The sequence below is a fragment of the Argiope bruennichi genome, chromosome 10, assembly GCF_947563725.1.
Source record: "Argiope bruennichi chromosome 10, qqArgBrue1.1, whole genome shotgun sequence".
NCBI classification, from domain to species: domain Eukaryota; kingdom Metazoa; phylum Arthropoda; class Arachnida; order Araneae; family Araneidae; genus Argiope; species Argiope bruennichi.
Window position 1 is genome coordinate 36,138,575 of NC_079160.1, and position 15,811 is coordinate 36,154,385.

Consider the following 15,811-nt stretch of genomic DNA (forward strand, 5'->3'; position numbering starts at 1 on the left):
GTTTGAAATATTCGCATTTGATTAGTCCAAAATTTAAAGCAAAACCTTAAAAATAAAGCTAATTCACTTCAAAACCTAATTACTAATCACGATTAAGAATTGCCAAATAGCGATTAAAGTTAATTCATACCGATTAAATTGAAATGAAATAATTTTATAGTAATTATTTATTCATTTTCTTTGGAATGGCTATGTTTGCTTTGAAAAAAAAAAAGGAATTCTCTATTTACTGTTTGAAATATACATATTTGATTAATTCAAAATATAAAGCAAAACTTAACAATAAACCAAATGACGATTAATAAAAGTTAATTTATATCGATTAAATAGATGGAATTAATATACTTCCTAGGAATATTGATAAAAAATCCCTCAAAAATATACTGTAGCCTGTCAGAAACTTTATATGCTATTTCATAAAATCAAGATTATAAATTTAAAAAAAAAAATATTTTTTTTCTCTTCATGTATAAAACAAAAGAAAAAAAACCATGCATGAAACTGTTTACTTACGTATATTTTCGGAAAAGAATTATTTATATTTCAAATAAGAATTTCACAAGATAAGAGAAATTCACTTCAAAACAGTGCTATAAAATACACATTAGGTTCAAGGTATGTTCTTCTTCAACTGAGAACTCGAAAAAAAAATGAATAAATAAAACTCTCAGGTGTGGAACGTTAAATTTTCAAAATACATTAAGGCATAAGAAAATACAACATCCTATTCTTATTTTACTCGAATAAAATAGACTCTATTCGAACTCTTTTATTTGCGCAAGATGATTTTATTTCCTTAGTTGAAATCCCGTGTCTATCTTCCCGTCTAAAATCTCGTCTGCTACTTTTTCGCGCCCAATTTTTATTTATTTTACGTTTTTCTAGACCTCTAGACACAGTTTCTTGTAACTTCTGGATGTCATCCAAGTGACTGAACCAAGCGTAAAAGACTTTTTTTTTGTTTTTATTTATTGTGTCTCGAGAGCAGTGTATTTCAGTGAAAATGGATTAAAAATAGCATCACATAGTTCCTGAGAGAAAGGCTTACTTGTTACATAAATGTGATGCTTCAGAAATTTAGATTTAAAATTGAAAATTTATTTGGGTTAAATTATCCTTTTAGTTTTGCCATTGACGTGGAATATATTTCACACAGGTGGTACAGATGTATTTTCGGAGGAGTGGTGATGGTGGCTAGAAATGTTTTTTGATCGCAACACTCGAAATAGTTTTTTTAAATTGTAATTACAATTTTAATTAAGAATTAAGAAAAAGTTTGATATTTTAAAAAAATATGACATATGTCAGTAACTTCAGCAAATTTGTTTTACTTTCTTAAAATGCAATTTTTAATAACAGCTGTTTGTATGAAGTGCAAATCTTTTTTTAATATTAAAATTTAAAATCTTTTTGCATACCATTAGTAATGCGTATTATTGTTGCAATAAAAATTAAGCAATCGTAATTTTTCTACAAATGTTTAATTGTATGATTTTCTACCATTGTCGGAAGCCAAGGAAAAAAAGATTCTCTTTATTTTCTATGCAGGTGACATGGAGAATAAGAAAAAGAAGCTAAAAGTACTGTACTACAAAAAGTATAATACACTATTACAAAAGATAACATGCAATTAGAGATATTTTATTTGAATATTTATTCTTTAATGGAGCCATGAAGAAACGGGACTTGAATCCATGAGGGAGGTTCATTCACGCAATAAATAGAACAGGTGTTGGGTCATTAAAATTAAACAACTTAAATGTCTTACATAATTTGATACAAAAAAATAATTTACTGAGGGAATCATAATTATCGAGTTAGGTATAGTATAGTTTAGTTGTATTAACATCCCGTTTAAAGCAACACTAGGGCTATTCTGGGACGGACCTCGTAATTTTGAACGGCGGTCAGATGACGAGGACGACACCTGAGCTGGCACCCCCTCTCCACACCACACCATCGAGTTAGGTATTTCGTTTGAAGTTAAACACAACCTATATTTCGTTGAAGCAGCTAAACCCCAGATGTTAACATATTATGGTTGACTGTTCCAAATAGTAACTTTAAAACATTATTCAGCTATATTTTTCTGTATAATTTAATATTATGCAATATTCTCTCTAATATTAGAAATAGACACTGTTCTAATATTAGAGTAATATAATGTAATTACATAGAGTAATATACATATAATTTAATTCTTTACTCATAGAAAAAACAAAACGAAACATTGTTAAAATATCATTACATTTGATGAACGAATAAAACCGACCAACAGAAAAATTCTTGCGCATTTCTTTTCAATTTATCTAAACATCAGACTGAATATACTCAAGCAGAAAAAAAAAGAATACCATAGTTGAGTTGATTCATCAAAAATGTCAAACCACCTTAAAAAATTATGAAAGAGAAAAAAATATAACGGACTTCAACACTGGACGAACGCTTCAATTAGCTTGTCAAGAATGGAAATTAGTTACTCATTAAACTAATCCGCAAAAAAAGCATCTTTTTTTTTAAAAAAAAATATAACTATGAATTCCGATCGATCCAAACGATTTACTCTGCTATAAATCATTTAATCGATGATACGAGACATAAAAAAATCTCTTATAATTAGATGAAAAAAATCTCGATTGGATTTCCGCCCATTAATAGTGAATGAAACCTCTTTCTTCCACATCCATCGCATGAATAGCCTTTTGAATCTTTCTTTTTACGCTAGAAAATCCTCGATTTCTTTTGATAGAAGAAATCGATGCCATCCTTCATTCAATGAGAAACAAGCCCGTAAATCATACATTTTTTTTTTTGCTTTTGTATCCAGTTGGACCGTTAATATTATGACATTTGGATCAAGTGCCAAGAGAAGTAATCGCTTGCAGTGAGAAAAAAAGTAATATATCGATGATATAATAATAAATAACATGAGTTAATAACTATATATGAAATATTACTTTGAAAAAAAGTAGAAATGGATTATTCTTAAATAAAAGCTTTACTCTTTTTTATTACTAAATAAAAAGTCCATTATTTTACTAATTTAAATTTTCTTTGTTAAAAACCAAGGCAACTTGAAATATAGATTCACAACGGTAAGATAAAGAAGTCGAGGAAAGGCTGTCTTAAATTATATTTTATCAAATTATTCAATTATTTTTATATTTTTACCATTTAATTATTAGCACGTGAATTAATTTTATAACATTTTTGTTTAGAGCTAATGATGCCATCTGGAAGTTATCTTAAGATTTCAAGATTTTAAAACATTCATAAATATTCTCTAACATTTAGGTCCTAGGCATGATATACTTGATACATGTCTTGATACAATACACTAAAGAGTTCTAAAATTTTTATTAAAGAAATAATTATTCCTCAACTGAAAGATATGAGTAATGATATTACGCTAAATATCTCAACCACAAATAGTTTCAATTATATATTAATTATCAATCGCCCCTCCCCCCAAAAAATCTTACACCTCTTGATGTTCAATAAATTATCAAAGTAATCGTTTCTGAAACTTTCGAATTAAATAGCATTCCAAATTCTGGTGCAGATGTATACAGAAAACTTTTCAAATCCAGGAAATTCGTAAATAAAATATTGTGACCAAAATATATATAAAATGTTAGAGATAAAAATCGGATGAAATGACTTTATCCTAAATTGACCATAAGGGGTCATACTTTCAATAATACTTCAGTTAAAGTGAAACTTTATAGAACTTAATTGAAAAAAATTGAATAACAATAGGTTTTGAATACTTTTTGAATAAATTAATTTCCTTTTTTAGAAAAAAGGGCAAGATTATTATAAATAAACATATATATTTAAAGAATCACTATTCATGATTTTGTTGTTTTTAAAATGTGAAAAGGATGATCAATTTTAACATGCCGATCCTATGATTTCCATCAAGTTGAACATTATTTTTTAAATAAAATTTTGTCTTAGGAATATAACTTTTGAAGGTATACGTTATTTTTGAAGTAAATAACCTAGAAGACAATATTTAACAGTGGAAATTTCTGTGTTAAGACGTAAAATGTTTCTTTGGTAATCTGAATTAATGACTTGAACAAATTTGTTAATGTTTTCAAACATTTTTCTATAAATGTCTACAGAAATTATAATCAACGAATGAGTATAAAAGGGAGGTTAGGATTTATATATGTCAGAATCCTGACATCAGATTATAAATCCTGACATCAGAGTATATATGTCAGGATTTGATCGGAATCAAATGACAGAAGCTTTACCCTAGAACCGATTTTGGTCTAAGAAATTAAAACTTACTTATTCCTGGCTCTTCCTTAAAAATAGCAATATTAACTATAAAGTGTAGAATTTAAGTATAACATAAATATGACTGGATATTTAACTGCTTTTTAATTAATGGTAATGTTTTTTGAAAATCTACTTTCATTCATTTTGTTCCTAACTATTTTAAAATCAATAAATGATTTGAAATTTAAAAACTTACCCCTTTAGGACAAGAAAGTTCTAATCACGGTGATGGCCAGCTGAATTGTTCTGAAAGAAAAAATTAAAATTTAACAAAAGTTTCAATCAATTCATTTGCTATTGGCAACAAACAAATAATATTAAACTGGAAGTCATATAAATAACAAAAATTGGAAGAAGGAAAAATTCTGATGATAAGGAAATAGTTACGAAATATTTCCTTTTTAAAATTAATTTAGGATATTTAAAATACGTTTAACATTTCTACGAATGAATCGTAACAAGAAAAACGATTTCGTTTGTTGCCAATGGAAATGTACATTTCCATTGGCAACAAACGAATAATATTAAATTGGAAATCATATAAATAACAAAAAAATCGAAAAAAGAGTAATAAATATCTTCAATCAGTGTTATGATTATTTAAAATTCTGATGAGAAAGAAATAGTTATGAAATATTTTTTTTTTAAATTAGTTTAGGACACTGAAAATATGCTAAACATTTAAACAAACGGATCATGGCAAGAAAAATGAAATGAGCATTTCCATTGGCAACAAAGAAATAATATTAAAATGGAAATCATATAAATAATGAAATTTGGACGAAGAAAAATAAAACACTTTTAAAGTTATGATTATTTAAAATCCTGATGAAAAAGGAATGAAATATTTCATTTTTGGAATTTTTTTTGGACACTGAAGATATGTCAAGCATTTCAAAGACTGAATCATAACAAGAAAAAGGAAATGAAGACGTTTCCATTGGCAACAAACAAATAATATTAAACTGGAAATCATATAAATAACAAAAATGGGTGAAGAGTAATAAAGTACCTTCAATCAGTGTTATGATTATTTAAAATTCTGATGAAAAAGAAGTAGTTATAAAATATTTCATTTTTAAAATTGGTTTAAGACACTCAAAATATGTTCAAAATTTCAACAGCTGAAACATAACAAGAAAAACGAAAATAATTTCATTTCTAAGTTGTAGAAAATTAGATAATCTTTATAAATTACTTAATTATACCATTTTTAAAGTATTCTTTTCAACAAACTTCACTGTATGGTCAAACATGTCGCCGTAAGGCTGTTTCAGAACATTCAAACTCAATCCTTTGAATGCAAATCTTTTCCAAAACAACAGACCAGAATCAATTCTTTGAGCCTTTCCCAAATGCCTAAACCCAGGACGGTGCTCAAAGTAATTCAGAAGACGCAATCCAACATTCCATTCAAAGTGTCTCCCTAGACAGAACAACTATCTGGCTACGGAATCCCAGTAAAGGTGTGAACGTACCAGATAAGCTCTCGCACGAAGCTTTGCCTGGGACTTTGTCTGTAAATACATTGTAATTGCTTTTTGGAAGTCGTGGCATCAAAATAAGACTACAGCGCTGTATGGGCATTGATAGAAATGATTTAGAAGGAAAAGTGCAAATGTGAAGCTGAATTCCAGCTTAAAAGGAAATTCATTACTCGACTGGAGTACCTCTACTGCACTCCTGGATTTATTTTAATTAGAGCTTTGTATAGAGAATGGATGGGGCGTTTTCATATGGCCGAGTGTGATATCCCTTTTGTGAATGTGGTGGAATTAACGTTCTAGTAATGGTGGGCTTTAAGGATGGTTAACAATAAATGTATTTAAATTATTCATATATGAAGTACAGGGTGATTCAAAAGTCCGTTAACATTTGAAAATTCAATAATTCATGGAATAATATAGGTAGAGAGGTAAAAATTGACACACATGCTTGAAATGACATGGGGTTTTATTGAAAGCAAAAACAGAGTCCAAAAAAGGGGAGAAGATGATGTTTGTTTCAATAGACTTCATATCAGACGAGTTTATTTTTAGAAATTAGAAGATGTATTGTAGACTGACGAAGCTCATTTCTTACCCCGTGGATCTGTTAACTTACACATCTGCAGAATTTGGGTTACCGAATACTCAAGAACTGTCGTTGCATGACGTTGTTGTGAAGTTACTTAAAATCGTAAGTCTACAGCGATCGTCCGACATCATTAAGGATGCTAAAAGACAAAATCCGAAGACAATTTATTGCCATGCGTACATATGTGCTGCATGGTGCTATTCACAACATTATTCCTCGATTACAGTTATAGTTTGAGAATGACAGTCGACATGTTGAGCATTTGTTATAAAGAACATAATCTTGGCTAAAAGTCCATTGTTATGCCAATTAGTACTTTTGTTGTCATATGAAGCGCCATCTATTAGTCATTTTTTGCACTTTTTTGGGGTTTTAATAAAACCCCATGTCATTGAAAGCACGTGTGTCAATTGTTTCCTCTCTACTTACAATTTTCCGTAAATTATTGAATGCTCAAATAATATTAAGAGAACTTTTGAATCACCCTGTATATAAAAAGAAAATATTGTAACTGTAAAAGAAATCGAAACATTGATGGATCTTCACGTTCCAGCTATTCTTGAGTCACCATAACACGTTTTTCGAAACATATATGCCTGTCGCTCTGTTTGTCCGTGAACAGGATCCATCAAAAACGTACCGAGTTAATCGGATGGAATTTGGTATATAGTCTCGGCACCAAATTCATCGATCTTTACTAAATCATGAAGGAGATCCATGTCTGAAAGCAAATGCGTGAGATAACTACAAAAACGTAATGATAGATAAAGTTTAAAACAGAGTTTCATCATCTTAACTATACTCTGTATTTTTTAAAAAAATCAACTGTTTCACTAGATTGATAGTAAATTCAATGGAATGCCATAACTCAAAAATATAACTCCTTAAATGAAATTAAAAATGTGATTTAATATATCATCTATTTTTGTATATATTATAGTATCAATCGGCCGGAAAAAAACAATGTCAGCGTTTTCCCCAAAACTTTCTCTCCTACTCTTTAATAAATTTGCCATGCCAGAACTCCTTGCATGGCATTAGCGTACTATAGTTACGAAATTTTAACTTTTGGCGAGAATTTAGCATTTTTACCGAATCTATCGTGTCATCCTTGCTGAGATTTTTTGCGACTAATCTCATATATGATGTTAATAGTATCCCAAAACCGAATTTCTGTTTTAGACATGTTTTTCTTATCCGATTCAAATAAAGATTTAACACAAAACTGCATTAGTAGTAATAAAATCATATAACTAATTTGATATATTTAAGCCATTGAGTTTTTGATTTATCACGTTTACATGTTTCTGAAAGTACAGACCGACAGACAGTTAACCCAGTAGAAGGTATCGATTCTATAGATGTTGAGTCTGTGTACCGAATCGTATCTATCTAGTTCTTTTTGTTTTATAGTTATTGCTTTAACTTGTATTCAAACAGCTGGGCAGACGAACTTACTCTTAACAGATTTCGCTCAAAATTTGATTGAAATATATAAATTTAGTATAAGGACTGTATACCAAATTTTAACGGCCTAGCCCAAAGTGTTTTTGAGTTATCTCTGTCGCAAGCATTTTCTAGAAATTTGTTTTTGGAGCTTATTGGAACTAAAATGTGGAGATTCGTCAAAATCTCGAGTTCGAATATTTTGACAACTTACTCTTAACCAAGTATACGAGAAAGTAAAAAACAGAAATTTTTCCCTTCAGTGATTTTACTATGAGATTCTGTTAGGAATTTCTTTTATACGGGTTGACTTAGGAAAGGGAATCTTGGATATGTTTAAAAGAAAAATCCGTAATGCTTAGAATATTATCCCTTTGTTCGGATTGTGAGAAAATAAATAGTCATTAATTTTATAAAGCTGATGTTATAAATAATTAAATAAAAAAGTGGAAATTAGACTAGGAAATAAGAAAATATTTCCGAATGAAGTTAACATGGAACTAATTTAACATAAAAATTAAGATTGAATTTAGGTTTAAAAATGTCATTGCGCACGCACGCACGCACCCCCCCCTCCCCACACACACACACTCTTTCAGCTCCAAAGTGTATATGTGTAAAACGAATAGTTCTAGGTCAAATAGTACGCCCTTTTGAACGGCAGCACAACACATTCATCTTTATTAGTAGTAAAAATAATTTTAATTGTACAACCGGTAATGGCTCAGACTCACCAAATACGAGTCCGAATTCGTCCCCCAAAACAGCGGAATCAACATTTGGGACTCTTCCAAATACCCAAACTCCCGGAGTGGACTTCAAAGTTTATTCAGAAGATGACGGTACTCCATTCAACAACCTCTCATCTACACTAACAACCACCTGCAGACAGAAACTACCTATGAAAACCCGGCGAAGGTATGGAGTTACTAGATAAGGGCTCGCATGAAATTTTGCCGGATTTTGCCTGTAAACACAGTGTAATTGCTTTTCGGAAGGTGCGCTATCAAAACAAGGCTCGCAGCGGAGTATGGCCGTTGATAGAAATGATTTAGAAGGAAACAGTAAATGAGAGCTTGAGCTCTAAGGGGAATTCATTATATAGCTCGCATGCCTCTATAGAATTCTCGGATTTATTCTAATTAGAGCTTTCTGTCGGAGGGAGAGAGAGGAGAAGGGATGTTTTCATCTGGCTAGGTGTGATAGAGTTCGGTGAATGCGTTGGTATTAACTTTCGGCGAAAGGGCTATATTCACTTTAAATAATGACAAGATGGATATAGTTTTAAGAGTATATAATAAATAGTTGGGAGTGGTTAGATCCAGGAAAATTTTTTTGATTATTAATATGAATTAAATGAACTATAATAGTTATTTTAGCGTTTACGATGAAACTGTAAGTTATAATAATAAAGCAAAACACAGTTTAGGCATTATGTCTCTCTGTCTGTGATAAGGATAACTCAAAAACACTTTGAGCCAGACGGTTGAAATTTGGTATACGGTCTTTACACCAAATTTGCAGCTTTCCATCACATTTTGAGCAACATCTGTTCAGAGGAAGTTTTGTCTATCCTGCTGTTCGAATATAATTTAACATGATAACTACAAAACAGAGAGAGCTAGATAGGTAAAATTCGGTACACAGAATTAACATCTATCCAATCAATCCCTTGCTGGATTAACATATCGTGTTAAATCAAGAAAGGCATTGACAAGTTTATTGGAGAGTATGTGAAATAGTTTTTTTTTGGGGGGGGGCGGGGATCCTCCCAGTGGTTATCAGATGCTTTTAACTGAGATTTATTTTCTTCTTGCAGTTGATTGCAATTTTAAAGTATATAACTAATTTAAGGATGATTAAAAAACGTCAAAAAATATTTTTTGAAAATACTGATATAAAATAGCTTAAAAAGAAACTTATGAAATAAAATTATATCAGTTAAAAGATAAAAGCGTTTTGAAAATTTTAAGAATTATTATTATTATTTTTTGGTTAAAAAGTAATTTTTAAAGTTAATTTCTACTAACTTAGAAATTTATCAAACGAAATCGTTCAAAATCATGCAAACAGATTCAAATCAATGTTAATTTCTAAACTAAGAAATAAGCTTTATTTCTATTTAAATACTGGAATTTCACTTATAAGAAATGGAATTATCAGTTTTTTCTCACATTATGAAACATTTAAATAACTGCCAAATCTATTTAAATAAAATAGATTACTTACACTATTTCACAGTTACTACTATTGAGAAATAAAAATATGCATTGAATTTTAATTTGTAAGGCTTTTTGAAGAAAATTTTATGAAAATTTAAAATTAGAGAAAATAGCTTTTAAAGACATAAAACAGCATTAAGTGTATTACACAAGTATGAAAACTAATGTAACTTCTAAATAATGAATGCAAAAACAAATTCGAACCGTTTTATAAAGATAACTATTTAAAAATTAAAAATATTGGATAAAAAAAATATTCAGTATTTTTTACAAAATTTTACTTTTTAATATAGCCACTTATTTTAAATAAATTTTTGAACATCTTTTATGACGATTGATTAACTTACAAGAATTGCTTAATTAGGCATAAAAGATTGCATAAAGATTTCACAAATGTACAAAATATATTGCATACAAAACATATACAAAAATATATTGCAGAACAAGAATAACGAAAAAAGGTGACATGTTTTTGGACTAACCAAAAACGTATTTATTCCTACTGGATATAAAATAGATATTATATAAAGCTTTCTTAACTAGTTCTGATATTCTTAGTGTAGCAACACAAAATTTTAAAAATGTTTTTATAAGGCAAAACTGACGATCAAATGAAAGATATATATTATATAACCATTATTGATATATTTCAATACTTTTTAATTGATCTCTGAATAATTCTAACCTCATTAAAGTTATGTTATTTTATTTTATAAATAACTAAGCTCTCAATATTGAGCGAGAGAAGAAGTCGATTGTCGAAAACCCTTGGCTCAGTTATAATACAAACTGATGAGGAAAACATCATTAAAAAAATGAAATCAGAAAACATCAGTGAAATAAATGAAATAAGAAAACATCAGTAAAAAAATTGAGGGAAATATCAGGAACCTGTAGATTTTTTGATTCCGTTCTTTTCGCTTATAACTATTCTGAGATGCTAGTATAATCCCTTACACATCTTCATATTTGAATAATTCGAATTTAAATAATTTCATTATCAAATGATTAATAGAAGTTTGATGTGCTAACCAAATTTAACATTTTACTATTTTGGAATCTAAAACTTGTTTTTTAAGAAAGCCTAAACAGCAGAAAAGAGCGTGAAGTTAATTGATAGATGGATGTGTTAATATGACGTAACTATGACGTCATGGCAAATGACTCAACTGTTAACATCGAGTTCAATAGATTTCAAGAAATCACATTATATAATTTCTTACACTGCGAGCCATTTTTTAAAGAATATAAAAGAAATAAAAGAAAAAGAGCTATTAATTATTGTATATTATAAATTTGTTCCACAGGCTACTAGGGTGACTTTTTAAAATAAACAACTTAATACGATATTTGAAAATTGTATTTCAACTCATGATTTAACAAACTTATTTTGTACAAGGCAGTGCAGAAGTAGTTTTTAAATTTATTTTTCTTCAAATATATATATATATATATATATATATATATATATATATATATACTTAAGTAATAGATTATACATTTTTATGAGGTTTAGAATTACTCTTTGAAGCTCTATACAAAAATTTTAATGAGACACTGTAATAAATGCACTATCAAATAGTACATTTTGCTCAAAAGTAAGCAGTTTTATTGGACATAAAGACAGGAGCGGTTTAAATAAAATGTAAATGTTATATATAAGAAATTCCATGGAATTTGTTTACGATTTTTGAGCAACAGAATTTAATATGTGCGAAGAAACTATCTTCTTAAAACAAAATTAATTGTATTACATTTTCAAAAAATTCTTACACCTGTATACTTTTAGGAAAGCCTGATTTTCTAAATAAATGTACAATAATTTTAAATTTAGTTAACGAAGTTAATAATTAATTGTTACAATATGCTACACTCTATGCATTTTTAATTTGTTAATCCATTAATTTCCATCCACAAAATTCTGTATTATATTCGGTTCGATCGTTTTAGAACAGAGTTTAAACCCACAGTAGTTAAATTAAAAGGATAAAACGCCTACCTTTTGTCTGGTCATGCATTGTGGGGTAAACACTAAGCTATTGGTAGACACAACAACTGCCGAACGCAGATGTAAATTATCGTCCGCCGATGTAACGATTGCACAACGGCGAACGATGTTCTCTTTGATTTGAAATAAAAGGATTTATTACGTTCTGGGAATTGAATATCACATCCACAGGATCTAATTCAGCATCTAATCAAAGAATTTAATGTTCTGTTTTAAGAATATTAATATTTTAGTTATTTATTTAACATAATTTTAAAAAATGCATTGTAAAGTAATTCTTTAATAAATGAAGAGTAATGAAGCAAGCACTGTTTTCCTGAAATTCTGATTTCCGCACAGAGAAAGACATAAAAATACATTCTAATTACTATTAACTTGAAATTCAATGGTTCCGAATGGGAAAATCGCAGAGTTTGAAAATGTGTTGTCTTTAAAATAAATTCATAAATTACATTCTTGCGAATAATTTGTAAATAACTTTTTATGCAAACATATAGAGTATTACCTATACTATACCTATAGAATAATTTGAAATAATTACTTATACAAGCCTATAGAACAATTTGAAAATAAATACTTATACAAACTTATAGAATAATACCTGTACTATACCTATAGAATAATTGGGAATGACTACCTATAGAATAATAGAAAAGCCTAGAATAATAGCATATAGAATAATTTGAAAATAACTACCTATAACAAACCTATAGAATAATTTGAAAATAACTACCTATACAAACCTATTGAATAATACCTAAATTACCTATAGAATACCTATAGAATACTTTGAAAATAATTATTTATACAAACCTACAGAATAATTTGAAAATAATACTATATTATATAATAGTATATTATAGGTTGAATATTACTTTTTCAACCCATGGAATAATACTTATACTACCTATATTATATCTACAGAAAACTTTGAAAATAACTACCAATGCAAACCTACAGAATAATTTGAAAATAATTACCTATACAAACCCACAGAATAATACTTATACTACCTATATTATATCTACAGAATGCTTTGAAAATAACTACCAATGCAAACCTACAGAATAATTTGAAAATAATTACCTATACAAACCCACAGAATAATACTTATACTACCTATATTATACTGATAGAATAATTTAGAAATAACTACCTATACAAACCTATTGAATAATATCTATACTACCTGTATTATATTTATAGAATAATTTGAAAATATATACCTATACAAAACCTATAGAATAATACCTATAATATACTTATATAATAATTTGAATATAAATACCTACAATAATAAACCATCAAAAATTTGAAAGAAAGAATGGGATTTTACTTTTAATAAAAACAACATTTTGCATGTGTGCTTGAAAATGATTGGATTCTCTGAGAATAAACTAGAAGTACTTTTTCAACGACTTTTTCCATACATTTACACTCTATTACAAATTTTTGTGTTGAATTTCTTAGTATAATGAAGATAATGGAATATACTACATTTTGGATGTCTTCCTATTGAACGTTGAGGGTTTTACTAAAATTTTATATAGATTTGCATTTTTCTTATCAAAATCATTATTAGGTTTTCATTTGGTTTATAACGTTTTCAGTTATTGCTATTAAATGGTTTCAAATAAATATACAAAATAGTGAAGAATTTAGTCAAAAATTCGGTACAAACTTGCAATTTTAGAAGCAAGATAGATGAGATTTTATTTGTTATCTAGCTTATTATATGTTATACTATCGCATTTATATTCACATTGATGGAACAATACATATATTTTCCTGCCAATTATATAGTTTACAGCATTTTTGAGTTATTACACTTTAGCAAACTAATCAACTAAAATTCCAAATGCTTTTTAAATTTCTCAAAAAGGATCAAAATGGTCGCGATTCTTGAAAATTTCAAAGAGGAATTTTTTGATGATTTACAAAATTTTTCTTGCACATCGCATTTATGAGAGTAAAAATGAACAACCTATTTTGAGAATATTTAAGTTAGGAACAAAATTTTTGATACAGAGGTATTTCAGTATGCTTAAAGATTGCACTTTTTTTATTTATTATGTAAACACATTTAATTTAATTTATTTTAACAACTACAATCAATGACATCCGAAATTTTCTAGTATACTCTTTACCCTACTAGTATACTCTTCTCTAGTATACTCTTTATCCTTCTAGTATACTCTTCTCTAATATACTCTTTACCCTACTAGTATACTCTTCTCTAGTATACTCTTTACCCTTCTAGTATACTCTTTACACTTCTAGTATACTCTTCTCTAATATACTCTTTACCCTACTAGTATACTCTTTACCCTACTAGTATACTCTTCTCTAGTATACTCTTGACCCTTCTAGTATACTCTTCTCTAATATACTCTTTACCCTACTAGTATACTCTTCTTTAGTATACTCTTTACCCTACTAGTATACTCTTCTCTAGTATACTCTTGACCCTTCTAGTATACTCTTCTCTAATATACTCTTTACCCTACTAGTATACTCTTTTCTGGTATACTCTTCTCTATATACTCTTTACCCTCCCCCCTGCCTAAAAATAGTACATTTTGAGTAAATTCATAACGCTACAAGTGCTCAGATTATTTTTTCAGTCTCGACCATGAGTGTTTTACTCTTTGTAATATAGAGAAGAAGTCCGAATATGCATTTCGGATGCCTTTTTGCCAACCGATAGAGATCAAAATTTGAAACTACTAAAACTATTATATTTAAACTTCTAATTAGATGACATATCCTGTTTGGGACACCTATTTCTGTTCTTATCCTTATAATAACATAAAGGATACATGATTAAGGATACTTAAAGGATAAGATTTAAATACTAAAAATTCAATAATTCGATTCACGCGTCATATACGTCATTACAGCGCAACAGCTTAATATATTACATGCTAAATTTCAATTATCCAAGTTGCTGGATTTTTTTTGAGTTATCACAATTCACATGCATGAGAAATAGAGACGGGCAGACAGACAATCATTGTCAGATTTGTTTTGTTTCAAACTTTGATATGAATATACACTTTAGATGGTGAATCTGTGCTAAAAATTTTATCTATCTCTTTACGTTTTGTAGTTCTGTATTTATTTGCACACAGAAGAGCAGACATATAATTTTACTGCGAATTTTGTTAAAAATAAGACAGAAATAACTAATAAATTTGGAGTAAAGAACCACATACCAAATTTCGTCTGCCTAGTTCAAAGTATTTTTTAATTGTGGAGTTTATATAAATATAAAAATAAAAATGTATATGTTTTTCGGATTCAGAAAAATCTGTATTATGGAGATTCTTTAAACTTTTTTTTTTATAATTACAGTACTTTCTATCATTATATTTCGTATAAGAGAAACTTTGTTAAGTGTTAAATATCTGAGCTGTAAATTTGTTTCAAACAGTTTTAAAATGAGACAGTAATATATTCAATTCATATTTTATGAGATGCCTTTAGAATACTTTTTCTTTCATCTATTTAATCTTTCCTAAAGCTGATAATATCCAAGACAACAACTTGTTCAACTCTCCAGACCGAATTTTTTAAAGATTAAAATACTGACTGTTTCTATATTTCGTAAACAATAAAGCAAAAATCCTAAAATATGTAAAATTTCATTAAAAGATAATAGCAGGTTCAGTCATACTCTCAGTTTAAAATCACATATAAAAGCAAATTTTAAATCCTTCAATAGAATAAATACAAAGTAAAAGTTAAGTATTCAATAGGAAATGCT

General features: G+C 28.4%; 1 protein-coding gene across 1 annotated transcript in view; it reads right to left on the minus strand.

The window, feature by feature from the left end:
- Positions 1-15,811, minus strand: part of LOC129989483 (neprilysin-1-like) — a 459,015-nt gene that overhangs the window by 221,178 nt on the left and 222,026 nt on the right. Inside the window, exon 2 of the mRNA XM_056098053.1 lies at positions 4,490-4,539. The gene's annotated coding sequence lies outside the window, so the exon portion shown is untranslated. The remainder of the gene's footprint in view (positions 1-4,489; positions 4,540-15,811) is intronic.